At 46.9% G+C, this 24,508-nt stretch overlaps 1 long non-coding RNA gene across 1 annotated transcript in view; it reads left to right on the top strand.

The window, feature by feature from the left end:
• Window positions 1-5,738: 5,738 nt before the first annotated feature.
• The window catches only part of LOC149349366 (uncharacterized), an 85,325-nt gene continuing 66,555 nt past the window's right edge, over window positions 5,739-24,508 (top strand). Inside the window, exon 1 of the long non-coding RNA XR_016290052.1 lies at window positions 5,739-6,119. This is a non-coding gene — a long non-coding RNA (uncharacterized LOC149349366). The remainder of the gene's footprint in view (window positions 6,120-24,508) is intronic.

Genomic DNA, 24,508 nt, shown 5'->3' with positions numbered 1-24,508 from the left:
GCGTCGGCCGCTCGTTGGAATAGCCTCTGAGATTATCGAGTGTCTCGGAGGCCTCGGTTAAACGGCACTCTGCGAGTGTTTCGCACGTTCAGCTGATGTGCAAGGAGACGCGTGCCACTCGTGTAGTATTTGACGTCACTTCCTGCGCACCGGCACGGAGGCAGTGCGTGTCAGCCGAAGACACCATTATATGGTGACCTCAGACTCCCGTCGCCTATGTCATGATCATTCCTTTGCTTGGTACGACACATGCAAATGAACTGTTGGAAATGCTTCACTGTCCAGTAGTTAAATAGTTGCTGTTCCTGATGACTTTCTCAAATATGATGAGGAAAGTGGAGGCAAAACCCCCAGGCAAACTATGAACCGAAATCAATCCGGTTTCGGTTAGGAGACAGCATTTGATTCGAGAAAGTATATCTACATATCCAGTTTCTAATGGTGTCTTCGGCTGACATGCACTGGCCGCATTTGTTTTTCCAGTCCCGGACTACTTGCTGGCAGGTCTCGGCTTCCGCTCGGACAGGAAAAGCGTCATGGTCACATGACCTACTTGCCATAGGCTGCTTTCGAACTCGCCGCCGGAGCCGGGCTCCCCCTCGGTTACCGTACAAGGACGCTGTCATCTGCTATAGTCGGATACAACTTAAGTTTGCAGTAAAGCTCCGCCTCATGGAGGAAGGAAAACTAAGGAGAGGCCCTTCGTATTCCCAATGCATTGGCAAAATTGTGGCGGAAGTGACGTAAAAATTTAGGCTTAAAAAGTCGGGCCACTAGCAACGTTGTCGTTGTTGCTAAGAAAACTCGGGCCACTAGCAACGGCGTACGGCGTCGTTAGCGTCGTTGTTGCTAGGGGCCCGAGTGTTTCTCGGTGGCGGTGGACGGGCTTTCGGCACGGTGTGTTCGGCCTTGCGTGTTAAAGTCTACATGCCTGGCGTCATGACGATACGCACGCATCTAGGATTGCTTTTAAATGCGGCAAATAACCGCTCATTTGATATATTGTTCGTCAAACTTGGTGTCGTTACGCGGAGCGATCGATGCATTGAAATGAATCTCGCGAAAAGGTGGCACTCTGGAACCGCACTTCGACACGCGAAGAAGCGTTGATTGTTTTGATCAGCGCACTTTCGCACCTCACCAAACAGCACAGAAACATGAGGCCGCTCTCGGCGATGCTGAGCTGCGTTTCGAAGGCCACACGGCGGGTGTACGGTAGCCCGAAGAGGATGGTGAGCTGAGCTATAAGCGGCGCGCAATGTCGTCTTTCTTCGCCTGGCGTCGGAAAAGGTTCACCGCACCTGTGCGCCGGTCTGTGTTTAGGTGCGTGTTTGCGGGGAGGGAGGTGTAGGAGTGTAGCAGCGAGCGGCGCGGTCTTTTTTATACCTTTCTTTTACGAACCTCTTGCGAGCCGCGCGTGATACGCGCCCCGTAGCTCGGTGGAGAAGGAAGATAGTGAGGAAAGCCGAGCCAACTTCCGGTTGTCGGCGGCTTCACAAAAAGTGACGTCAGGGCCTCTCCTTAGTTCTTTCCTTCCTCCATGCTCCGCCCACATTCAGCCTCCGCGCGCAGAATTCCTCCACGACGAAAAAGTAGTCTGTGGCTGAAACATTTCTTGTTACGTAAACAAGAAGCTTAGCACAAGAAAAAAGTTACGAGCTCTACAGTTTTGATACGTGGATTGTTTGATATAGTCAAGCATTAAAAAATTGATTTCGTTTACAGTTGCGATTCGCCAGCGGAGTAATACAAGACGCCGCGGACCGCGGCCCAGTGTTAGCAACTGCTGTTTTTATAAGTTGTATCCTACTATAGCAGACGATGCAAGCCACGACCACCACGACGCCGAAGCAACGCCGAAGCAATGTCGTGCGCTCGATCATGATACTGAGTCGATTTAAAGACTGTACTGTCAGCTTAGCGTAGGTGCATTACAGAACTCAGCTTCGGAGGTATGCTCGCCGCTACTGCTTGCGGCGAAGTTCGCACAAAGTGGCCCAACTCATTGCGGATAGGCAGATAGACGAAAGCCTTCGCAAAAATGTTGACAACAAGCTCTATAGCTGCTCCATTATACGAGTGGTTCACCTGCGATGCTTTCAGGTAAGCGTACAGACAGCATGTCGCAAAACAAGCGAACGAGAACCTCTTGACGACACGAGCAAACAATACGCGCTCGCAGCTCCGAACGCGCGTCCGTGTGCGGTGGATTTCAAGAAAATAAACGAAGATGCAAGAACAAAAAGTCTTGCGATGGCTCAGAGAGCAGCTACGGAGTTCATGTGAAGGTTTAACGCATGATATCGACCTCCAGGAACACGAAAAGTACTCGAAATGCACACGGAGTCTACTCAATATGGCTGCCAGCGCGGCGCGCAGCTATCGTCTGCTGCCTTCTCGGTTTCTCTATGTTCTCGGCAGCCCCAAGCAGCCCGCGGACTGCCATAGGCTAAAAACGAACGCGTTGCTATGGCGATGCAGGCAGGTGGGCGGAGCTTTCGGGCTGCCCGAGAAAAACAAATACCGGACTGAAAAACAAATGCAGCCACTGGGCGCATTTGTTTTTCAGTCCCGGACTGCCCGGGACTACTTGCGGACTCTTTGAGTCCGGTATTTGTTTTTCTCGGGCAGCCCGAAAGCTCCGCCCACCTGCTTGTATCGTCATAGCAACGCGTTCGTTTTTAGCCTATGGCAGTCCGCGGGCTGCTTGGGGCTGCTGAGAAGGCAGATAGCTGCGCGCCGCGCTGGTAGCCATATTAAGTTAGACTCCGTGTGCATTTTGAGTGCTTTTCGTGTTCCTGGAGGTCGATATCATGCGTTAAACCTTCACATGAGCTCCGTAGCTCCTCTCTGAGCCATCGCAAGACTTTTTGTTCTTGCATCTTCGTTTATTTTCTTGAAATCCACCGCACACGGACGCGCGTTCGGAGCTGCGAGCGCGTATTGTTTGCTCGTGTCGTAGAGAGGTTCTTGTTCGCTTGTTTTGCCACATGCTGTCTGTACGCTTACCTGAAAGCATCGCAGGTGAACCACTCGTATACTGGAGCAGCTATAGAGCTTGTTGTCAACATTTTTGCGGAGGCTTTCGTCTATCCGCCTTTCCGCAACGAGTTGGGCTACTTTGTGCGAACTTCGCCGCAGGCAGTAGCGGCGAGCATACCTCCGAAGCTGAGTTCTGTAATGCACCTATGCTAAGCTGACAGTACAGTCTTTAAATCGACTCAGTATCATGATCGAGCGCACGGCGTTGCTTCGGCGTCGTAGTGGCCGTGGCTTGCATCGTCTGCTAGCAGATGACAGCGTCCTTGTACGGTAACCGAGGGGGAGCCCGGCTCTGGCGGCGAGTTCGAAAGCAGCCTATGGCATGCCTATGGCAAGTAGGTCATGTGACCATGACGCTTTTCCTGTCCGAGCGGAAGCCGAGACCTGCCAGCAAGTAGTCCGGGACCGGTGCGCAGGACGTGACGTCAAATACTACACGAGTGGCACGTCTTCTTGCACATCAGCCGAACGTGCGAAACAATCGCAGAATGCCGTTGCTTTTTCTACCGCCTGTTAAGCGAAGCCTCCGAGACACCCGATAATCTCAGAGGCTATTCCTACGAGCGGCCGACGCCAACGAGCGCAGTCAAGTTTGTACAATAGGTGAGGTGCGTTTCCGCCGTCAACGCAGAGTCATGGGAAAATCGTCTGCTAGCTACTTCCGGTTCCAAATTGTTCAACTGACTGCATGTTTCGCCCTATTCACCGCGTAAGTTGACATCGTTTATGCGATAAATACCTCTTGGTACTAGTCACTGATTGCACTGAAGCATCGAAAGAGAAATTCAACTTCGCCTCATGAGCAGTCTGCAAGTTGAATCGCCTTGTAGCCTGCCGCAGTTGTGATTTTAGGGTGACGAAAGGAGCCTGGTACCTAACCCACTTTTCGCTCTAATATGGTACGTTGCGCAGCGCACGGCTAATCACACATGCGATTGAAGTAAGTAACGTGGTGACCTTGACTTCATGCAACGTATTTCCAACGGGTCACTAAAAGCAGTAAGTACTCGATAAAATATTTCTGCTCCAGAACACGCGGGCAAGCCATTTCATTTTATTCACGCAGCTCCGTACAACACAGCGTGGCATATATAATCTAACGCCTCTACTCTCCTTTGCGGCGTGTTCCTGCATGTTCTCACAAGAAATTCCACCTGCACTGCATCTGGAATAACAAAAAGGCGACAAGGCGATTTATTACTGCACCATGCAATGTGCTGAGACGCGCGCCGCGCAGTGGTATATATGGGTCGTCTGCTAGCGCACTGGCGGCTCTACACGCTGTCAGGAAAATACGAGCATCGTCTAATCAGCTGCACAGATTGCAGTTTACCAAAGTGCGGCAAAAAACCGCCGTATAATGACTTATACGCTAAACATGTCGAAACGCACACGAAATCACCCTCAGCGCATATGCACAACAGACATGGACTACGGCGGCCGGCATATATCAACCATGAAAAAATACGCTTACCTCTCTAGATTGTCCATTTCTGCGCTCAGGTCATGAAGATACGTAGTACGGGCTTCCCTTTCGATGCTTCAATGCAATCAGTGACTAGTACCACGAGTTATTTATCGCATAAACGATGTCAACTTACGCGGTGAATAGGGCGATGCATGCAATCAGTTGAGCAATTTGGAACCGGAAGTAGCTAGCAGACGATTTTCCCATGACTCTTTGCGTTGACGGCGGAAACGCACCTCACCTATTAGCAACAGCCTCTTCAGAACAGTGCAGTACTGCGCTTGTAACAGGCGTTGATAGAATTAGCGGGAAACGCGGGACCCACGAGCCTGCTCGTGAGATACTGCGATTAATTATGGGGGCGCAGGTTTGTAAGACGCCACACCAAGGCGCTATGCTTGCCGGTTGCGATGCATACGCCTTTAGAGCTTCAGCTAGAGTAACTTCCGAAAATATCAGCAAGTGAGTCTCAATCCACTAAGCGCCCCACATTGTCGCTTTATTGATATCCTTTAACCTGCGCATACGTTGGCAAAAAGTACGATGTTATAAAGTGCACGCATGCCGGATGAACAGCATATGCCGTTCGCTGCAAAAGGTAAGGCAGAACTTGCAAGACTAAAAATATTGACAAACCTTGAATTTCCTCATAACGGAAGGCACATGGCTCGCCGGCCGGTGGCTGCGTGATTGCAGCGCGAATAAATGCATTGCAGCTGCTATGATTTCAACATTTCTTTAAAATGTGCCCACTTGTAATGTTTCGTCCGTTTTTCCTCTTCGTCGATGCGGCGTCAACCAACGAGCGTGAACAGCGTCGTCTGCACGACGGGATTGCGCCACGCTCCACCGTCGGTCTCCGCGGTGGCGCGCACGCGTGTCGTGCTCGTCTCACCCGAATGTACGGCACTGCACGAGAGGCATCCAGCCGAACGTGGGGCACCGCACGAGTGCGTAGAAAACTCCACGAGTGCCGTCAGCCGAAGACACCATAAATTTCTCAGAGAGTTAATGTGGAATTTCTACTTGAAATATTTCTCATGCCTGTCAGATCTGCCCCTCCCGTGACGCAGGCGCTGTCGCGACTCATACAAAAAAAATTGTGCCTCTTTTAGGAATAACATTTTGACGCTTCAAAATTGAGACCCAAGTTGGTGCAGTAGTGGTCAACGCACTTCAATGGCAAAAAATAAAATTTGGCAAAGTCGCCTGCTGAGTTTCGGTTTTGATTTCACGGTTGGCACTTCTGTCTAAAACCTATCCTTTCGTTATTTTTGCTATCAGCTCTCATTATTTTTATGGTGCTATTGTAATGTCCTTTCTTACGAATTTTGAGCCATGCTTTCAGCGCACCTCGTATCAGTTGCAGAAAAATTTCATTTCGAAGGTGGCGCTGGACGGCCTGCCCTGCCCATCGACTTCAGCATCATCTTCTGCGTGCCGCGGGTTGTTTGTATCTGTGGCTGGATTGGTGCTGTTCGTGTTTTTGCTGCGGCCGTGTACGTGCCAGCTTCAGTTTATTGTTCAATTGTAACACTAAGTGCATTTTTAAGCGCAAGAAAAAAGTCATGCTGCAGTGTTCAAGTATGACACGTTGGAACCAGTTCAGGTGAGCTCTCCGTGCTGCGCAGCTGCCTACACGGCCTTCTTTGGTGCTGTACTAATTTATGGCAAAACAGCGGTTGAGGTAGCTTATGGTCACTTTCCCGTTCGGAGGCTTTCACTGCTGCGTAATCCTGTCGGACAGAGACGATTTCATAGCGCTAAATGTATGCACCACCAGCAGTGCGTGTTCTCGGAGAAGAAAAGTTGTGGGGCTGCCTCGCGAACCAGTGTTTTAAAATTGCTACCAGCGTGTGGCGAATGCAAGTCCCCTCGTTCAGACACTTCGAGTGATTGGCTTTCGTGACCGCACCGAAATATATGTATATATATATAATAAGGGAATAATTACTCATTGACATCCAACGCAGGAAAGCACACTCTACCAACTGAAACACACGAAGTTTTCTGCCAGCATCTCACCCCCCCCCCCCCCCCCCCCCTCCTCCCAGAAAAAGAACAAGAAAACTTGAAGCACATTATGAGTAATTTAAGAATGGGTAAGTATTTAAGTCCATTATAAATATTGAATATAGAATATTCAATCTGTGGTGTGAGAAGCACCAAAAGATATTGATACAAGAACTAGGGGGCTGTGCTGATCGGCGTCTCTCATAGCCTGAGTTGCTTTGGGACGTTAAACCCCAATAAACCAAATAAACTGAACCTGTGCCATTGTCTTGTGGTGCTGCTGTCACCATGGAATACCAACAACTCACCAATGTAGAGTTCTACTCTGCTGTATGTTAGCTATGTATATGTTTGATGCAAAGTGTTCCCATGGCCTCTTTTGTTAAATCCTATCATGACCTTGTGCTGCACTGCTATCATCTGTTTTGTCTGCAGCCTGTGGAATGTGTAGGAAAACTTTCATGGGTGAGGCACCAGTTGCCTGGCATTACGCCAGTGAATGGACCGTGCATGTTCCCTCATGATTGCCCCGGAAATGTTGCTATGGGTTATGGCGCATGTATATGGGTTTTACTGTGCACCCAAATTTCGTTGAGTTTTGTCAAGATCATACATGTCAGAAGGGCTGGTGGTTATTATATCAGAGCAGTGTGAATGTGAAAAATGTACAGCAGTGGGTAAATGAAAACTAAAAAGAATGGTACGATGCAAAGCTGCCGAAACCGCTCACCAGTTCTTGAAACAAAGTGAACATATCAGCACTAATTCTGTTTGGGCGAGTTGGTAATGATCCATTTTCTTCAGCGGTTGTGTTGCTTGTCTTCCTTTCATATGTCCCGTCTTTCCGCACTGTTTAACAATGATATCACTTCTATGCTTCACCATTTTTTACCTAATGTGTTTCTCTTGGGTGGCTTGCAAAAATGGCTCAAGCCTGCACATCTACAATGTCAACACACCGGCATATCAAGGTCCACAGAATGTGAATGACTTGGATGGTTCTCTGTGTGCATAGCTGAATAATCAATTTCAAAAAGAACTACCTAACCATGTTATTGACATTGTTGTAATCAAATGATGTGTAACCCTCCCCTGTTATGCCTCCAATAGAAGAGATAGCAGTATGTGTAAGTAAATAAAAAATATTCGAATGCTTCGTTCTCAAAACTTGACGCCACGCAATGACACCATTTTAGTGAGAAAATTAGACAAACTGATAATCCTTATTGCATGCTTTGTAGCGTTTCAGTGCCTGTTTCTGTCAGCCTGTCTGTAAAGGCGTTCTTTGTTATTGTTTAGGCGATGTAGGTGCCGATTAAACCAAGGCGCAGTGTTAGTGCATGAATCTGTCAATAAGAGCGGCATGTTTATTAATGAACAGGTTCCAGTTGACTTCCACTGGACCTGTTCAAAAATTGAGAAGAAAGTGCTCAGAAAAAACTGTCAACTCAGCATTTATTTTGGCGAAGTTTGCTCGGTTGTAGCACTTGATTTGTTTGTTGCGAGTTGCTTTTTTGTGGGGCTCAAATTTAAAGGGACACTGAGGAGAAATTGAAGTTGGCTTGTATCGACAGAATACCAGCTCCTGATTACAAAAACGCCACTCATACTGACAACAACGCTCTTGTAACATAGAAAAGAGCAAGAACCAAAATACAGGTATCGCCGCCACAGGCCAAACTCGCAAGTACAAGCGTGATGACGTCATAGGACAAAACAGTGTTGCTAGAACTCTAGGACCCGAGAAGCCAAAAATCCCTGAGGCGCAGCCAATGCATGCGCAAATCTCCTTTACGTCGCCAGATGGCGCCACGTGCCCGGCAGCTACGCGCGCTCCAGAAGCATCGGGACCAATCAGCGCCTGTTTTCCGGCGGTAGGCAGGCTCCCGGTATTCCGCTAGCGGTAACAAGGTACACGGTATGCTAGAGAACTTCGTTGACGACTTCGAGAACGAGATCCATCGTAACGCTGGCAAAACGCCAGTGCAAACGTAATCGAAGCGACTGTAGCGACGGCCGCAATAGCCGATAGATGCCTTCAACGTGCGGCCGGCGGTAGCTTTCTTTTCGGCTGCTGCTAGGCCGCACTGCTGGCCGCCAGAAATCACGGAGTCTGCGGTACGTCATGCGCACGTCATGTTTCACGTCACTTAGTCCTGTGTCGTCATAGGAGAATCCCAAGTTTGAATCAGAGCGGTGGGAAAAACTTTTTCAACTTCGAATCCAAATTTCTTAGAAATAAATGCATCTTTCGCTGCCGGCCAAGTGGCAACAAAGCCATGACATGCCGAACTATCGGATTTTACTATAAAAAAAATATTAATAGTGCTCTCCTCAGTGTCCCTTTAAGCTTTCCTGTGATTATGGAATGATTAGTAAGGCCTTCTAAGAGCGTCATATTTGAACAAAGGTTTACTGGTTAGGATAAGATCAAGAACGCTGGCAGAACGACGCGTGGTTTCAGAAATATGTTGTTGCAATAAAAAAAAACAAGGCAAGACTGGAGGAAAGCCTGAGCTTCAGGATCATTAGCTGGAGCTGTTAGTGAGGACCAACTAATTGCTGGAAAGTTAAGATCGCCTAGTAATAGTAAGCCTGAATTAGGAAATCGAACAATAACTTTCCTTAGCATTTTGCACTTGAGATTAAAATGCTCATGTCAGAAGGGCGGTAAACATCAATAATGACATCCACAGAGCCACATTTCACACGAACCCACGTTGACTCCAGGCATGGCATGACCTCAATAAGCACAGCAGTGACCTCTCTCTTTTGTGATGGCAAGAAGTGCACCCCTACAGCTTATGCGGTCACCATGAAATATGTTAAATTCGGAGTTGCAGAGGAAAATGCAATTGTCAGGAATCATGTCATTTAACCAGGTCTCGGTAAGCACGATGATAGATGAACTGCACGAATCGATTAGTGAAGAAAGAGCCTTGTTTTCAGATGAAACACTTCCATATGTTAGTATACAGAAAACTAACATCCAAATCAGTGTGGCACTGCATGTGACCGAGAGTGTGGTTTGACTGCCAATTTATGAGGAATGGAAGGAATACATCACTCTTTTGACATCCGCACTGTGCAGAAAGTTGTGTGGACTCTGTTGTGCAGTTCCTTAACTTATGTTTCGAACAGAGAACTCGCAGTGCCTTGATACGAAGTACATTGTAGGAAATATCTTGTTTGATGAGAAGGGGTCTGGTCTCGCAGCATCAGTAATAGTAATTTTTATTTTTGGTTATGTACACAGACAGTGAAGACAGAGGAAAGGATGATACACTGCTGCTGCTGCTTGCCATTTACTGTTTGCACTCTTGCACAGACTTATGCAGTAAAGAGTGCTGGCACTGTGAATGCATAAGCATCGTCATCATGACGGCAGGTTTTTGCAGTAAAATGTCGGACGGAGTAGACGTGCATTTTTTTTCTTTTCAGACTATGAATTATTTCTGCACAGATAATTTCTCGGTTTATCAGAAATGCTTCTTCCCATTACAATATGTCAAAGGTATGTTGGCATCTGCATACTCTGCAATGAAAGTTTAGGAAACCACCATTTTGTGACTTGTACATTTTTGCAGTGTACCCCAGTCTGCCGTTAAAGAAACCGTACCTAAGAAAGGGGATCCAATGTACAGTGAATCCTGTGCACTGAACAAATCTGATCTTATGTTTTGTTTTTTTCACATTCTTTTCATGCAAGAAATGGCTGGCCTAGTCATCTGGCATAACGATTGCAGCTCATCTGGCACAGAAAACAACCACTTTGACATTACATCGCTGTCCGATTTTCTCTTCGATATATATAAGGCAGTTTGGTTGCTCTGATGAGCGATGAGGAGACAGTGCCTAAAGAACTGCTTCCGTACAATTCAATCCACCGTAAACTTGCTAAGACAGCTATCGTGAAAACATCTCTTGAATGTCATGTTCACACCATGTTGGCATCAGGTCCTCAAAGAATGCACACTTAGCAGAAGCACAGTACCTTAACTACATTTTGGCCAATGTTGCTGAAGGCTTCATTGATATAGTCTCCAGGGCACCTCAGCTGTCGTGTAGCTTTAAGAAAATCAGACAGCCAACCAATGTCAGTGTTTTTTTTCTGCACAGAACAAGCTGCAATACTTTGTTGGATGGTGGGGGCAACCACTTCTGAAAAAAAAAGTGTTCAAAGAAACATCGAAGGAAAAAAATTTCACTGTACAATATTCATTGCGTATTAGATTCTGCTGTCATCAGGCAGGTGTTTAGAAGGGCACACTGGGGTATATATTGTAACGGAAAATAGGGCGACAGGTCGCTAACCAGCAAAATACAGCAGCCAACCAGCCAGCGCGAGACACTTCAACGCCTTCGAAGACACTTCAGCGCCACCTGAGAACACCAGGTGGCATTACTCCCCCTCCCAAAAAAAGAAAAACATAAAAGCGGGGTTGCAGTACGGGCAGTGGAAAGAGAAAAAACAAAACAGCACAAGCACACAAAAATGTACAAGGGAGGTGGGCCAAGGTGTCCCACGCGAAAACTAGCGGAACACTGAGCGTACTATCCATAACCGCGTGAAGTACGGTTTCATGCGGACAACGTGCACAACGTCAGAGCGGGGTGGGCGACGCTGAGGCTGCACAGTTCCGTCAGGAAGAACTTCGTAGGTCACTTCTGTGACGCGGCGCAAAACTCTGTATGGTCCAAAGTAAGGGCACATCAGTTTTTCAGACAAGCCTGGGCGGCGTACCAAGTCCACACCCATACTTGGTCACCCGGATGGTATTCGACGTGCCGATGACGGAGGTTGTAGCGGCGCGCATCCGTGCTCTGCTGCCGCTGAATGTGAATACGGGCAAGTTGACGTGCTTCCTCGGCGCACTGAGCGAACTGCTCGGCGTCTGGCGTGAGTGGGTGGTCATCAGTGCAGCATGGAAGCATTGCATCCAGCATCGTCTGAACGTCACGTCCGTAGACCAGATGAAATGGTGTAAATCGGGTCGTCTCCTGGGTGGCCGTGTTGTAAGCGTATGTGATGTACGGGAGAATCTCGTCCCAGATTTTGTGCTGCGAGTCTATGTACATTGCGATCATGTCGGCGATCGTTCTGTTGAGTCTCTCTGTGAGCCCGTTCATCTGTGGGTGATAGGCAGTGGTTTTGCGATGGTTCGTGTGACTGAGCTCGAACATGTCGCGCATGAGCTGTGCCGTAAACGCCGTACCTCGATCAGTGATTACATGGGATGGTGCGCCATGACGCAGCACGATTTGTTGCATAAAAAACTGGGCGATCTCAGATGACGTACCGCGCTGCACCGCCTTAGTTTCCGCATACCTTGTTAAATAGTCGGTCGCGACTATGATCCATTTATAACCGGCCGATGACACAGGGAATGGGCCCAGAAGATCGATGCCGACTTGATCAAACGGCGTCCGAGGCGGTTCAATAGGTCGGAGCAAACCCGCTGGCTTGAGAGGAGGCGCCTTACGACGTTGACAATTGCGGCAGCCTCTGACGTAACGCTGGATGGCGTGAGAAAGTTTGGGCCAATAATATGCCTGGCGCACGCGTGCAAGTGTGCGGGCAAAGCCCAAATGGCTGGAGGTCAGCTCATCGTGACAAGCAAGAAGGATATCGGCGCGGAGATCTGCCGGAACGACGAGGAGGTGCGCTCGGTCAACAGTGCTGGAGTTTTTCTTAAACAAAATGCCGTTCTGGAGACAGAAGGCCGGCAGGTTCCTAGAAAATTGTCGGGGTACGACAGAAGCTCGGCCCTCCAGATAATCAATGATAGGTCGCAGGTCTGGGTCAGCTCGCTGTCGGGTCATTAAGTCTAAGTCGCTGACAACTCCAATAAAACCACTCTCGTCCTCTACCGACGGGTGCGCGAGAGAGTGCGTCAGCGTCTTCGTGCGTCTGGCCAGATTTGTGCACAATGGTGTAGTCGAATTCTTGGAGGCGGAGGCTCCATCGGGCTAGGCGCCCCGATGGGTCACGAAGATTGGCAAGCCAGCACAACGAATGGTGGTCGGTAACTACTTTGAACGGGTGGCCGTAGAGGTACAGACGAAATTTCATGGTTGCCCACACAACCGCAAGGCATTCTTTTTCTATGGTCGAATAGTTTGTTTCAGCGAGAGAAAGCGTGCGGCTTGCATACGCAATGACCCGTTCCACGCCACCTTGGTGTTGGACGAGTACGGCGCCGAGGCCGACGTTGCTCACGTCGGTGTGGACTTCGGTTTCAGCCTCTTCATCAAAGTGCACAAGAACAGGGGTTGTCAGCAGTCGTCTGCGCAGCTCGGCAAAAGCCTCCTGCTGCTCGGCAGCCCACACGAACTGTGTATCATTGCGCGTGATGTGGTACAGGGGTGCGGCAATCTTTGAAAAGTCGGCGATGAAGCGGCGGTAATATGCGCACAGACCCAAAAAACGTTGCACACTTTTCTTTGTTGCAGGAACAGGAAAGTTGGCGACGGCAGCAGTTTTCTCGGGGTCGGGCTTAACGCCATCGGCACTCACGAGGTGACCGAGAAACTTCAACTCTTTGTACCTAAAGTGGCACTTCTCTGGCTTTAGCGTTAAGTCGGCCGATCGGAGGGCATCTAATACTGTCCTCAGGCGTTCAAGGTGTTCGGCAAAGGTTTCGGAAAATACGACGACATCATCGAGATAAACCAAACAAGTTTGCCATTTTAGTCCAGCGAGAACGGTATCCATCATCCGCTGGAAAGTTGCCGGCGCTGAACATAGCCCAAAAGGTAGCACTTTAAATTCGTACAGTCCGTCGGGTGTCACGAACGCCGTTTTTTCGCGGTCCCGCTCGTCGACCTCTATCTGCCAGTACCCACTCTTTGAATCAATGGAAGAGAAGTGTTGGGCGCGACGAAGTCTGTCGAGCGAGTCGTCGATACGAGGCAGCGGGTAGATGTCTTTTTTAGTGATGTTGTTCAGTTTTCGATAATCCACGCAGAAGCGGAGTGTCCCATCCTTTTTCTTCACCAGCACGACAAGTGAAGACCAGGGGCTGCTGGAAGGTTGAATTATTCCATCTGAAAGCATCTCCTTCACCTGCGTTTGGATCGCCTCACGCTCCTTCGGTGAGATACGGTACGGCTGCTGATGGATAGGGCGGGCATCGTCGGGCGTAATGATGCAGTGCTTCAGAAGAGCCGTTTGCCGGACTTTCGACGAAGAAGCGAAACAGGTAGCGTATTCGAGTAGGAGGGCACGTAGTTCTCGCTGTTGAGTCACCGAAAGGTCCGGGCTGATGTCAAGGGATGGGCGCACAGGTGTAGCAGCTTCGAACGCGAAACATTCAGAAACCTCCGCTAAGGGGTCGGCGAATGCGATGGCAGTAGCACGAAAAAGGTGCTGGGGCTCGTTAGAGAAGTTAGTCACCAGGAGCTCAGACCAGCCGTCGTTAGATGGATGAGACTTCGCGCTGAGCAGATGCCGTGGGTGAGCAAAAGGGACAGGTTGCCTTCTGCGACTACTGTCCCTTCACGTAGTCCATCGCAGTGAACACTCACAATAACACTGGCGCGTGGCGGAATCCAAACGCTCTCGGCGGATATTTGAAGGGCGGCGCGGCGTTGACAGTACCTGGAGTAAACATCAGCTTTCTCGGTAGAAAATGTGACACTGCGCTTTCGGAGGTCACTAATAGCTCCATACTCCCAGAGAAAATCAACGCCAAGGATACAGTCACGGGAGCAGTCAGGTAGAACTAGGCAGCTGACAACAAATGTGGAGCTGCGAATTTGGAGTTACGACATGTCCGCCAGCCGTGCGAATCTGCGTGCCGGACCATGGCGTCATTACTTTTTTAAGAAGCGCCGCTAGCCTTCCGCTTAAAATCGAGAAATCAGCGCCAGTGTCCACCAAAGCACTAACCTTATAGCCATCAAGAAGCACGGGTATATCCAACGAGAATCAATCTCAGAGTTCAGGTACTGCAGTCGTTGCCTTTAAATCGCGGTCGGTCGCTGTTCGCGTTGTCGGGGGGTCTTGTTCGCATCGATTGCCAGCGGCCTCGCCCCCTGAGGTCGCTCTCTTTAGTTTTCCCGGCGGGGGCTTGGCGACCGTCTCTGCGCCATCCAGGAGGAGCTACGGTATTTCATCTCCTCATGCCACAGTTTCACCTGAGGCTGCAGGATGTGAAAAAAAATGTTGAAAGGACCACCTCCATAAGCACTTCAACATTGTAAAGAAAAGAATGGAAGCTTCCTCAACCTTTGTTGCGCCAACCTGCGTTGCAAATTAAGTGATATTTGGTCTTGAGATATGACTGTGGTTAAGCGCAGAGAAACTCGGCTTAACAACAGTTTGAAGCTCTAAATTTATTAGTATAAACAGCAGGAACAATTTAATTTAGTCCAACCAGTGAGGGATGAAACCGAAATTAAACTTTGGGAGTTAGACAGATCCCACGCTTGACCTCAGCTTTGAGGCACGGACTCTAGCATCGATACTGCAGGACTCGGGAACGGCTCAACTTAGTAGTGCAGTGTCTGTCATTGTGGAGAAACATCAGAATTGGGATTTGGTCAGGAAACATGCAAATGGTGCTGTCATGAACACAGAACCATATGCAAACAGACAGGTGTACCAGGGAACCTATGATTCCTGTACAAAAGGTGCAAATGCATACACAAACCTGGAAGGATTCTGCGTAGCCAACAAAGCCCTACTGTACATTGGCTCACCATCGTTGTCACAGATCAGCCAAGAAATTGCATTCCTCACAGGAAGGTCACAAGCGAATGAATCTGCATCAATGACATCCTCCTTGCGAATCTTCAGGAATGCCTGCAGCAGATGCAGTAGACCCAGGAAGTGGTGAACAACAAGTCATCTACAGGGCCATTGTGAATACAACAGCAAACACAGAATCGGACACCCAGTGCGAATCCTGCCATCATGTCTCCAACGGCCTGGGAGGCACTTTGCACTGCAGTGCTATTTTTGCGACCGGGAAAATGTTCAAGTTTCTAAAATTATAATTTGGAATTCAGTGCTTGCTGTTATGCAGAAAAGCATACTGTAATCTTAGTGTATATATCTGAATAAATGTGTGTCTGTTTTATTTTTCTTCCCAATTTGTTATGGACAGTTTTGATGGAGGACCAATGTACCATATTAACGAGGCATGCCTGTATAACCATGCAGTATCCAAAAAACACCACCTGGTTTTGCATGATATGTATGGCCTTCCTAAGAAATTTCCCTCGTCCCTGCTGCGACCAAAAAAAATGCAAAAATGGTTGAGCATTAAGTTGAGCACACAGAAAAGGTATTATGCAAAACATTCTGAAGTAAACAGTAGCCAGCCAAACAAGCTTTGGTGTTCATTTTCAGAGTCCTTTCAATGCTCCTGTTATGAGGAAGCCCACTAACTTTGCATGCATCTTCTACTGTTGTGCCTGTATCAGAGGACGAACAGCACGATAAACACTGCCACTATAGTGGGAGCGATGATAGGGAGACTCTTTGGATACCAATGATGGTCACCTTTATCTCGGCCGTGGAGGAACAGACAGCGGCTACATATGGAGTGCTACAAGGTGGCATTTCTGGAGTGCACCCATGCCAATGAACAGTGAAGGTGCACCACGGTCGGCTGCTGAAGTGCCAAGAAGCTTGGCACATTTCCAACCAATGTGTCGGCGTTTAGCGACTGCAAAGAAAATGGCCACTGCTTCAAACTACATTTCTGGTCATGTACCGCTCTGTGTCAAAAAGAGGTGGCACCTTGCTCATTTTAAAAGTTAACTCGCACTTGACAAGGAAATGTGAGAAAGGCAATGTAAGCAAGCAATACAGCACTTGATGTAAATGATAGGATTTCAAGCCAACGTAATGTGCCCAGCAGTCTGTCCCACATATCCATTTAAGGAGGGACACAGCTTTCAGCAAAATTTACTATACTTCTAGCTGTTTTTACATGAATTTTTTTTTAGCAACTTAAAAACAATTTTACTCATCAAATGTCGCTTTTATGTGCAGAAAATTATTTGATATATATTTTTCCTAAATCTAATGAAAAGGCTGCAAAGGTAAGAAAATGTGGCAGAAGGCTAGTTCAACATTCATTGCTCTTGCAGGGTGAAGTCATGTAATTTTTTTTTTGTTTTGCAAAGCTCAAATTTTTGTTTTGAATTTTTGAGATTCAGTGTTTGTTGATATATTGAAGTGAGAAGACAATTTCATACAAAAAGTTTAAAATTCGTAAATTTGAAAAACAAAGGTTGCCTAGCCCTGCGCTGTGGTCCTAGGAGTGCAACAAAACAAGTGGCCCAAAAAGATAAAACTGTTGTAAAGAAATATGCTCCGTAAGGCAGAAAACCTTAACAGAGAAAATTGCCTGTTTCTTGAATGTTTCGTCACAATTCACAGCCTCCAAGGTTCACGAAACAATTTTTTTTACAGTATTTCCCAGTCGATTTCAAAAATAAAAAATTTGGGGACAGCAGGGTCATTCCACATGAAAGGAGATGCGCCAAATTCTTGACATTTTAGATTTGGCTGAGGAAACTCGTGCCAGTTAAGACCAGTCCCAACAGAAGTGTAGAGACCTTCTTCGAAGAAAAAAAATTTTCTTCAAATATCATGCTCCAAAGTGTAAGAGATCACCTTCATGTGGGCATTTCGCGAAAATTATTGTTCAGGAACCATTCCTCGTCGGCAAAGTTTCTCTCCGCATGTAGTCTGGTATTGAGATGCCCTGTCATGCCTCAAAAAATAAACCGTGGATTTTGGTTTAAAATGGAAGTGCTTAACAGGAGAAAAATTTGAAGATTTCAACATCTTTTAAACTAAACTTGGAATCTAAATTTAAGCAAACTTTTTTGGAGTTTTGCCTGAAACCTTGGTATAGCACTGTTTGCATTAAACTTGAACCCCGCGTTGTTCTGTAATTTTATTACAAGTATATCGATTTCTGCGAAAACGGCCACATCGAGGACCTGAAAACGCTAAGTGGGCAACGGTGCTAGACAAAGAAAAAAATGCCAAATGGTCAACCCATTCAATTACTTTCACATAAAAAAAGCGTATTTTTTGTTGCCGACAAATAAATTTTTAAAAAGGAGTGGCAGAATGTGGTGCCAGCATCTGTTACGGTACGGTAAAACGATGCTTTTATTTCCAGCCTCGCTAAACTCTAGTAGCTGCATTTGGACATACTGTGAGAAGCCACTGCACCGTTTCAGTTATCTTTAAAGAATATGTTTGGGCGTAATACTTATGGTATACAGGGTGCATACCTCGGCACCAATAGAGGTGGCTCAATCACACTCACGGCCACTCGCACTCACATCCACTCATTCACACTCACACTCATGTCCACTCACACTCGCAACCACTCACTCACATTCCCACTCATGACCACTTGCATTCACACTCATGACTACTCGCACTCACAACCACTCACTCACACTCATGACCACTCGCACCCACAACCACTCACTCACACTTGCACTCATGTCCACTCACAACCTCACACTCGCACTCATGTCCACTCACACTCCCAACCACTCACTCGCACTCATGTCCACTCACACTCACAACCACTCACTCGCACTCACTCACACTCGCACTCACAACCACTCATGACCACTCACTCACACTCGCACTCCCAACCACTCATGACCACTCATGACCACTCGCACTCCCAACCACTCACTCACACTCACAACCACTCACACTCATGTCCGCTCACTTCATTCACGTTCACTCACTCTTTCCTTGTTTGCTAACAACGGAGGGGTTGAGAGATTTACTGCCGCAGCCGACTGCCCTCATGGCTCCCCTAGCATAGCCTGTGTCGCAAAGATGGGGTGCTGAGCGGCCCAGGCTTTGTCGGGCTATTTGGCCAATTTTCACATCTTCACTGCTCGATGAAAGTGGTCACTGATCAAGCATATTCCATGCACTGAATGGTACGCACGTGCGCTTCCGGGCTTGCTGCTGGGACGATGAGTGCCTGTTCAGCATCAGCTAAGATCCTTAGAGAAGTTTTTGAACGGTGTCCATAGGCGTGCACAGGGTTCTCCATGAAAATGGGCCATGTTTCAGCGCAGTGCCCCCCACCCCACCCCAACCTTCTCTCCTAGGCCCTTACGGCCAGAACGGAGCACAGTAGTGAGGAATGATTATAGAACATTTTTTCCATGCGATGTAATTTCAAAATATACAAGATATTATTCAGCAGTAGTTTTTATTTTAATCTGTAACATCGGCAGAGGAATATATGGTATAGAGAGGATAAGCCGCTGGTTCCTTCACACTCAAAATGTGAACGAAGGGAGGGAAAAGGCTCAGGGTGCTTGCCAGAGTTTCCACAAGAGGTCTTGTCTTCATCCTGACTAAGACAGCCCTCTTGTTGAAACGTTCGCAAGCACACTGAGGCTTTCGGCTCCCTTGTTCACCACGTGAGTACCGGCAGAGGAAGGCATGTCACTGCGACGCTGAAGTATCAATGTAACATCCCGCTTCCAGAGTAATTTCCATTCTCTCTAAACCCCAGCAAATGTGACAGATTTGTTTTTTTTTTTCACTGTCACAGCAAAAAAGAACCTGAAAAGCTTGCCTCAAAATGACCCGGACAGTAAACAGTTCTTGAACGCAACATCATGGGTCTTCGGCCACTAAAAAGCCTGATTGGACATAGCACTGCGCTGTAAACTGTGACGGAACAGGTCCGACAAGTAAATGTATGAGGCAGACTTGCCGATTAGGGGGCTTAGACGATTGAGGGGGGGAGGGGGGGCTCCCTCCCTTGTGCGCGCGCCTATGACGGTGTCTAAGTAAAAATAACGAATTTGTCTTGGCAATAGTATTGGATGGTGTCTAATTACCAATATTTGGTCATTTGGCCTTGCTTGACAATGACGTTCCGTGACTCTGCATGAACACATTGGAGTCAAATGGCAACTATGAATACTTTTCACGCCATCGAAAATGGAACGTGTTTTTCAAACGATCGAGTGATTTCCTCACGTAAAGGAAAATGGCTGGAATGGGCCGCAAGTAGAGGATTTCCCCGCGTAATAACGATGCTAAGGGGAGTTGTCATTAGCAATCCGTTTACAAATCCTCCTAAGCTACTCTGTGTGACCGATCTGTGGACATGTCTGCAGTGCAGAACGTTTTCTGCATTGCACACAATCCCTGTCTGAAGGAGGTTTTACAAACCAGCGCGATGTTTTTGAGGCTAGTGCGTGCGGAGACCACATGCACATCCGCATGGTGATAGGGGGCGCTTACATTTCACCTGATTAATCTTCAACGTCGTTCGTGGAAGAATGCGTATGCAGGTAACTTGTGAGCCATTTTTTAGCGTGCGCCTTACTTCACTGAAAACACGAAAAATAAACAAAATCGCATTTCACAAGCTTCTTTCGATTTCACTCCCCCAGTGACAAAGCTTAGGCGCCAAGCAGGTCAGGTTTTCGTGTGGGTCCGGCCCAATCAACAAATTACAGCCAGAGCGGCGCTCTGCAATGCACACACCTGGGCACACAAAAAAAGCCTAAGAGTCCACTGCAGCCCTCGAGATCCCATCTTACAGTAGTCATTGCCAAGGAGCGGACAGTCGTTGTTTCAGCAGTAAGCATCGTAACTCTTGTGTAAATGAGGTCGAGCCGTGCGGGGAGCGTGGCAAGATACACCTGTCTATATTTTCAGGACTGGCAATGCGAAATTCGATAAAGGATCTCACAAAACTTGTAGCGGCTCATTGCATCCGCAAAGGGTCTGCGCCCGTGCCAATAGTGAACTACAAATGCAACGAAATATTGCCGTTCCTGTGCCAGCGGAATCCTCTGCTTCGGTTGTCCAAAGACACGAGCATGATGCCTTATGGTGCCTCGAGCGCCCTCAGTAGTCAATATTTGCTTCCCTCAGCTGTCAACAACATGAAAATAGCTAAGCGGGTATCGTCGTCGCGAAACATATGCGACAGACTTCGCTGTCGCGTCCACCCACCACTCACATCCACTCATTGCCACTCACCTCCACTCACAACCACTCATTGCTACTCACGTCTACTCACAACCACTCATTGCCACTAATTGCCACTCATGTACACTCACAACCACTCATTGCCACTCACGTCCACTCGCAACCACTCATTTTTATTTATTTATTTAGCGAATACTGCCGGCCTGTGTTACAGGCCTTAGGCAGGAGTGGGGTACAAACATATTGATAAAAAATGACAAGTACATTGCAAAAGAAGCAGATAGCAAACAGAGCAAAAACCAGAACATACAACATAAAATTGAATACAAAGGCAGAGAACATGTAATTACATCGAACCTAGCAGCAAACGAAGGCATCGGACTTGGCCCAAAACAAGGATACATAAGAGCCCTATACATCCTTCAGAGCTTCTAAAAATAAATTTACCGATTCGCAATTGACAACGTCAGCAGGTAAACCATTCCATTTAGTGATAGAGTGGGGAAAGAACGAGTACTTAAAAACATTTGTTTTACATGAAAACGCGGCAACTTTCTTTGTATGGTAAGAGCATGTTGGGCGTCGAGATGTGTGCTCAACTAAAATTCCTTCCTCTAGTGTTAGTTTATTGTGATAATACAGATAGAATAACTTTAATTTTTCACGATGACGACGCATGGCCAGCTGCTCAAGTCCTGCGGTTTGCAGTAGGGCTGTTGGGGAAATATTCCAACTGTAAGAATTAAAAATAAACCTAGCAGCTTTGCGTTGGACATTTTCTATTTTAAGTTTGTTACTTTCGGTCCAGGGATCTCACACTGCCGCAGCATATTCCAACATTGGCCGAACAAATGTTTTATAAGCTAAAAGCTTTATTTCTTGTGTGGATTGTGCCAGCATTCTTCTCCAGTAGTGCAGTTGTCTTAGAGCTTTTTTTTCTATATACGATATGTGCTCGTTCCATCGAAGGTCTGAGGCTATCTGAATTCCTAAGTATTTAAAAGCGTTGACAACTAAGAGGGGCTCATTGGCTATACGGTATGTAGAACTTAAAGGATTCTTTTTACGTGTCACAGTCATTGCTACTGTCTTGTTGGAATTCAAAGTCATTTGCCACGTGGAGCACCATTTTTCTACTGCAGACAGTGAATCACTTAAAACGAGTTGATCTCAGGGCTAGAAATTTCTTGATAAATTATGCAATCGTCTTCGAAAAGCCGTATTTTAACATGTACGTTGTGAACTATGTCATTAATAAATACTAGAAAGAAAAGGGGGCCCAAGACTGAGCCCTGCGGAATTGCCACTCATGTCCACTCACATCTACTCATCAAACATATCCACTCACCACTCACCTCTACTCACGTTCACATCCACTCACTCGCACTCACACACATCTCCACTTACACTCACATCCACTCACTCACACTCATGGCCACCCATGCTGACATCCACTCACTCGCAATCACACTCATGACCACCGGCACTCATATCCACTCACTCGCACTCACACTCGGGTCTACTCAAACTCACAACCACTCACTCACACTCACGTCCACTCACAATCACGACCACTCACTCACACTCACAGACGTGAGTGTGAGTGAGGCGACATGAGTGCACTCATGAGTGAGTGTGCCGACCTATGACAGGGTGTGCCATGTTATTCCTTGTAGATTTGACCTAAACGCAGGATTTAAAAAGCCAGTCAGAACGGGTTAGATGGATAAGTATTTCGTATTTACATTTCACTTGACTGAGGCATCAGCCTGTCAGATTATTCAACTTCCAAAGCTGTGGTGTATAGCGAATGCAATGTTTAATAGACAATTTGTATTGAATTAAATAGGACACCCTGTATATACTGAGCCGCCGCGGTGGCTCAGTGGTTATGGTGCTCGGCTGCTGACCCGAAAGACGCGGGTTCGATCCGGCCGTGGCGGTTGAATTTCGATGGAGGATAAATTCTAGAGGCCCGTGTACTGTGCGATGTCAGTGCACGTTAAAGAACACCAGGTGGTCGAAATTTCCGGAGCCCTCCACTACAGCGTCTCTCATAGCTTTAGTCGCTTTGGGACGTTAAACCCCATATACCTACCTACCTACCTACAAAATATGAAGGGGAGAAAAAAATGAAGTGGAGACTGCATAGTACAGCAAAAAAAAAAGTGTTATAACATCATGTCGGTCTCTTGTTGTGAATACTGAAAATTATTAAATACCGAATCAAACATCCTGGTATTTTATTTGGTGAATGAATGAAACAGCGTATGTTCAAAATTATTTGGAACGAACTGAATCTGTTCTCAAGTTTGCTAATCATAAGCAAGTTCGAATCGAGCACGTCAAACAGAACGTGCTCTGGCATCGCACAACATGTTTTAGCTATCCGTATGTGCAGAAAGGAGGGTCCAGCACCACGACGCAGTCCATTCATGTGACGGCATTCATAATGCTCATATATCGCCTTCAAGATTGCGCAATGCTGCAGAGTTGAGCTTGGTTTAGCAAACACTGCCGGCTTGCCCAGTCTCTGAGGTCACGGCCTAAACTGTCATCCCTCTCATCAACCGCGATATTGCATTAGTTTGTATGCTATCATCTGTAGCAAAAGGTAAATGTCCTATGCAAATTTCATAAAGATCATAGTGGTAACATACAGACTTCATGTTGCATGTCCCCTGGAGGACATCGGTGCTGCGTCTTTCGATTGCTACAGCTGTAATTCCATGACTTATAGCGTAGCCGTTGGTGATTCTGTGTTTCACGTAAACATTTGTTTTGCCCTAATATTTGCACAAGTCTGCACAAGCAACATCAGAGTAGCAAATAATCGCACATATGTTCAATTCATATTTCATTCGGTCCTTTCACTATTCAATTCCTGTTCGATTAGGTTTTTAACTACATTATTCGTGATTTATTCGGCAGCAAAGCTGGCCTACTTGTATTAGATTCAATTTCGAAATAACGTTGTTCGCACATCCCTAATGCTGGATTTCCCAAACAAGTTTGCAAGTCGGGCTTTTGCAATGCCATTGCTAATCTGTACTACAGGCCTCGTACACCTATTACATGCACTGGAAGAGGTGCAGACAGTACTCTGCAGTGCAGAATTTTCAAATATAATTCAATTTAGGAAGACTGAATAGAGGTTGATACAGGGGCAAAGAACAAACTCGTTGCAAGTTCAGCATGTGTACCATTGATTGCTTATTCTTTTGTCTTCTGCAGTAAGTCAGCTGAGTATGCTGAAAAATAAAAATGCACCAACTTGCCGAACTTTCACTTGTAACTGTAATATCCCAGAAATTAAAAATGTGTAATGACAGGCTTAGTCCCTTGACCTCCGCAGACTGCCACTAGTGACAATTTAGGTGCACTCAACAAAAGCTCTTTTCAGCTCATGACAGGAGCATTAGGAGCAGTTCAATAAGTGAGTTGCTGGAAGACTGCCAAACAAAAATACTGCTAGCTGCATTCTATGTAAGAGTGTGCGTTAGCAATTTTTCAAAACCGAATCAAATACGGAAGTAAAGCTGAAAACTGGATAGAATACGAATAGGATAACTTTACAAATATTCACTATTTCGCCACTTGCGCAAATATTTGTATAAACAAATATGATGTAAAACAATGAAGCGAAAGTGGTGGTATTGTAGCACGCTGCTATGCTATAATTTATCAATTTTTAGCTACAGCTGCCAAAAAACCACAATGGTGACCTCGGCTAGGGGCTATGCAGCACTAAGTATGTCATGTCCAATGTATAGGAAAAATGACATTTGCTATTGATTGCACTATGCTCTGCAAGACCTTCACGCGCGTGCCACCTGTATATATGTTATTATGTTAATATGTAAATAGATTTATTACCCATGTACCTCTTCCCTGTCCTTTCTACTATACCCTCACCTCTTTCATTTCACTCCTACACACTGCCTGCTGTCCTTCTATTTCCGCTGCCCCAGCTCACGTGCTTCCAGCAGCGGTAGCAGATGCCGGGGCTAGCAACAATCTTTTTC

This window comes from Amblyomma mixtum, chromosome 3 (genome assembly GCF_055824585.1).
Source record: "Amblyomma mixtum isolate Tamu chromosome 3, ASM5582458v1, whole genome shotgun sequence".
Lineage (NCBI taxonomy): Eukaryota > Metazoa > Arthropoda > Arachnida > Ixodida > Ixodidae > Amblyomma > Amblyomma mixtum.
This window is presented reverse-complemented; position numbering and strand designations above follow the sequence as displayed.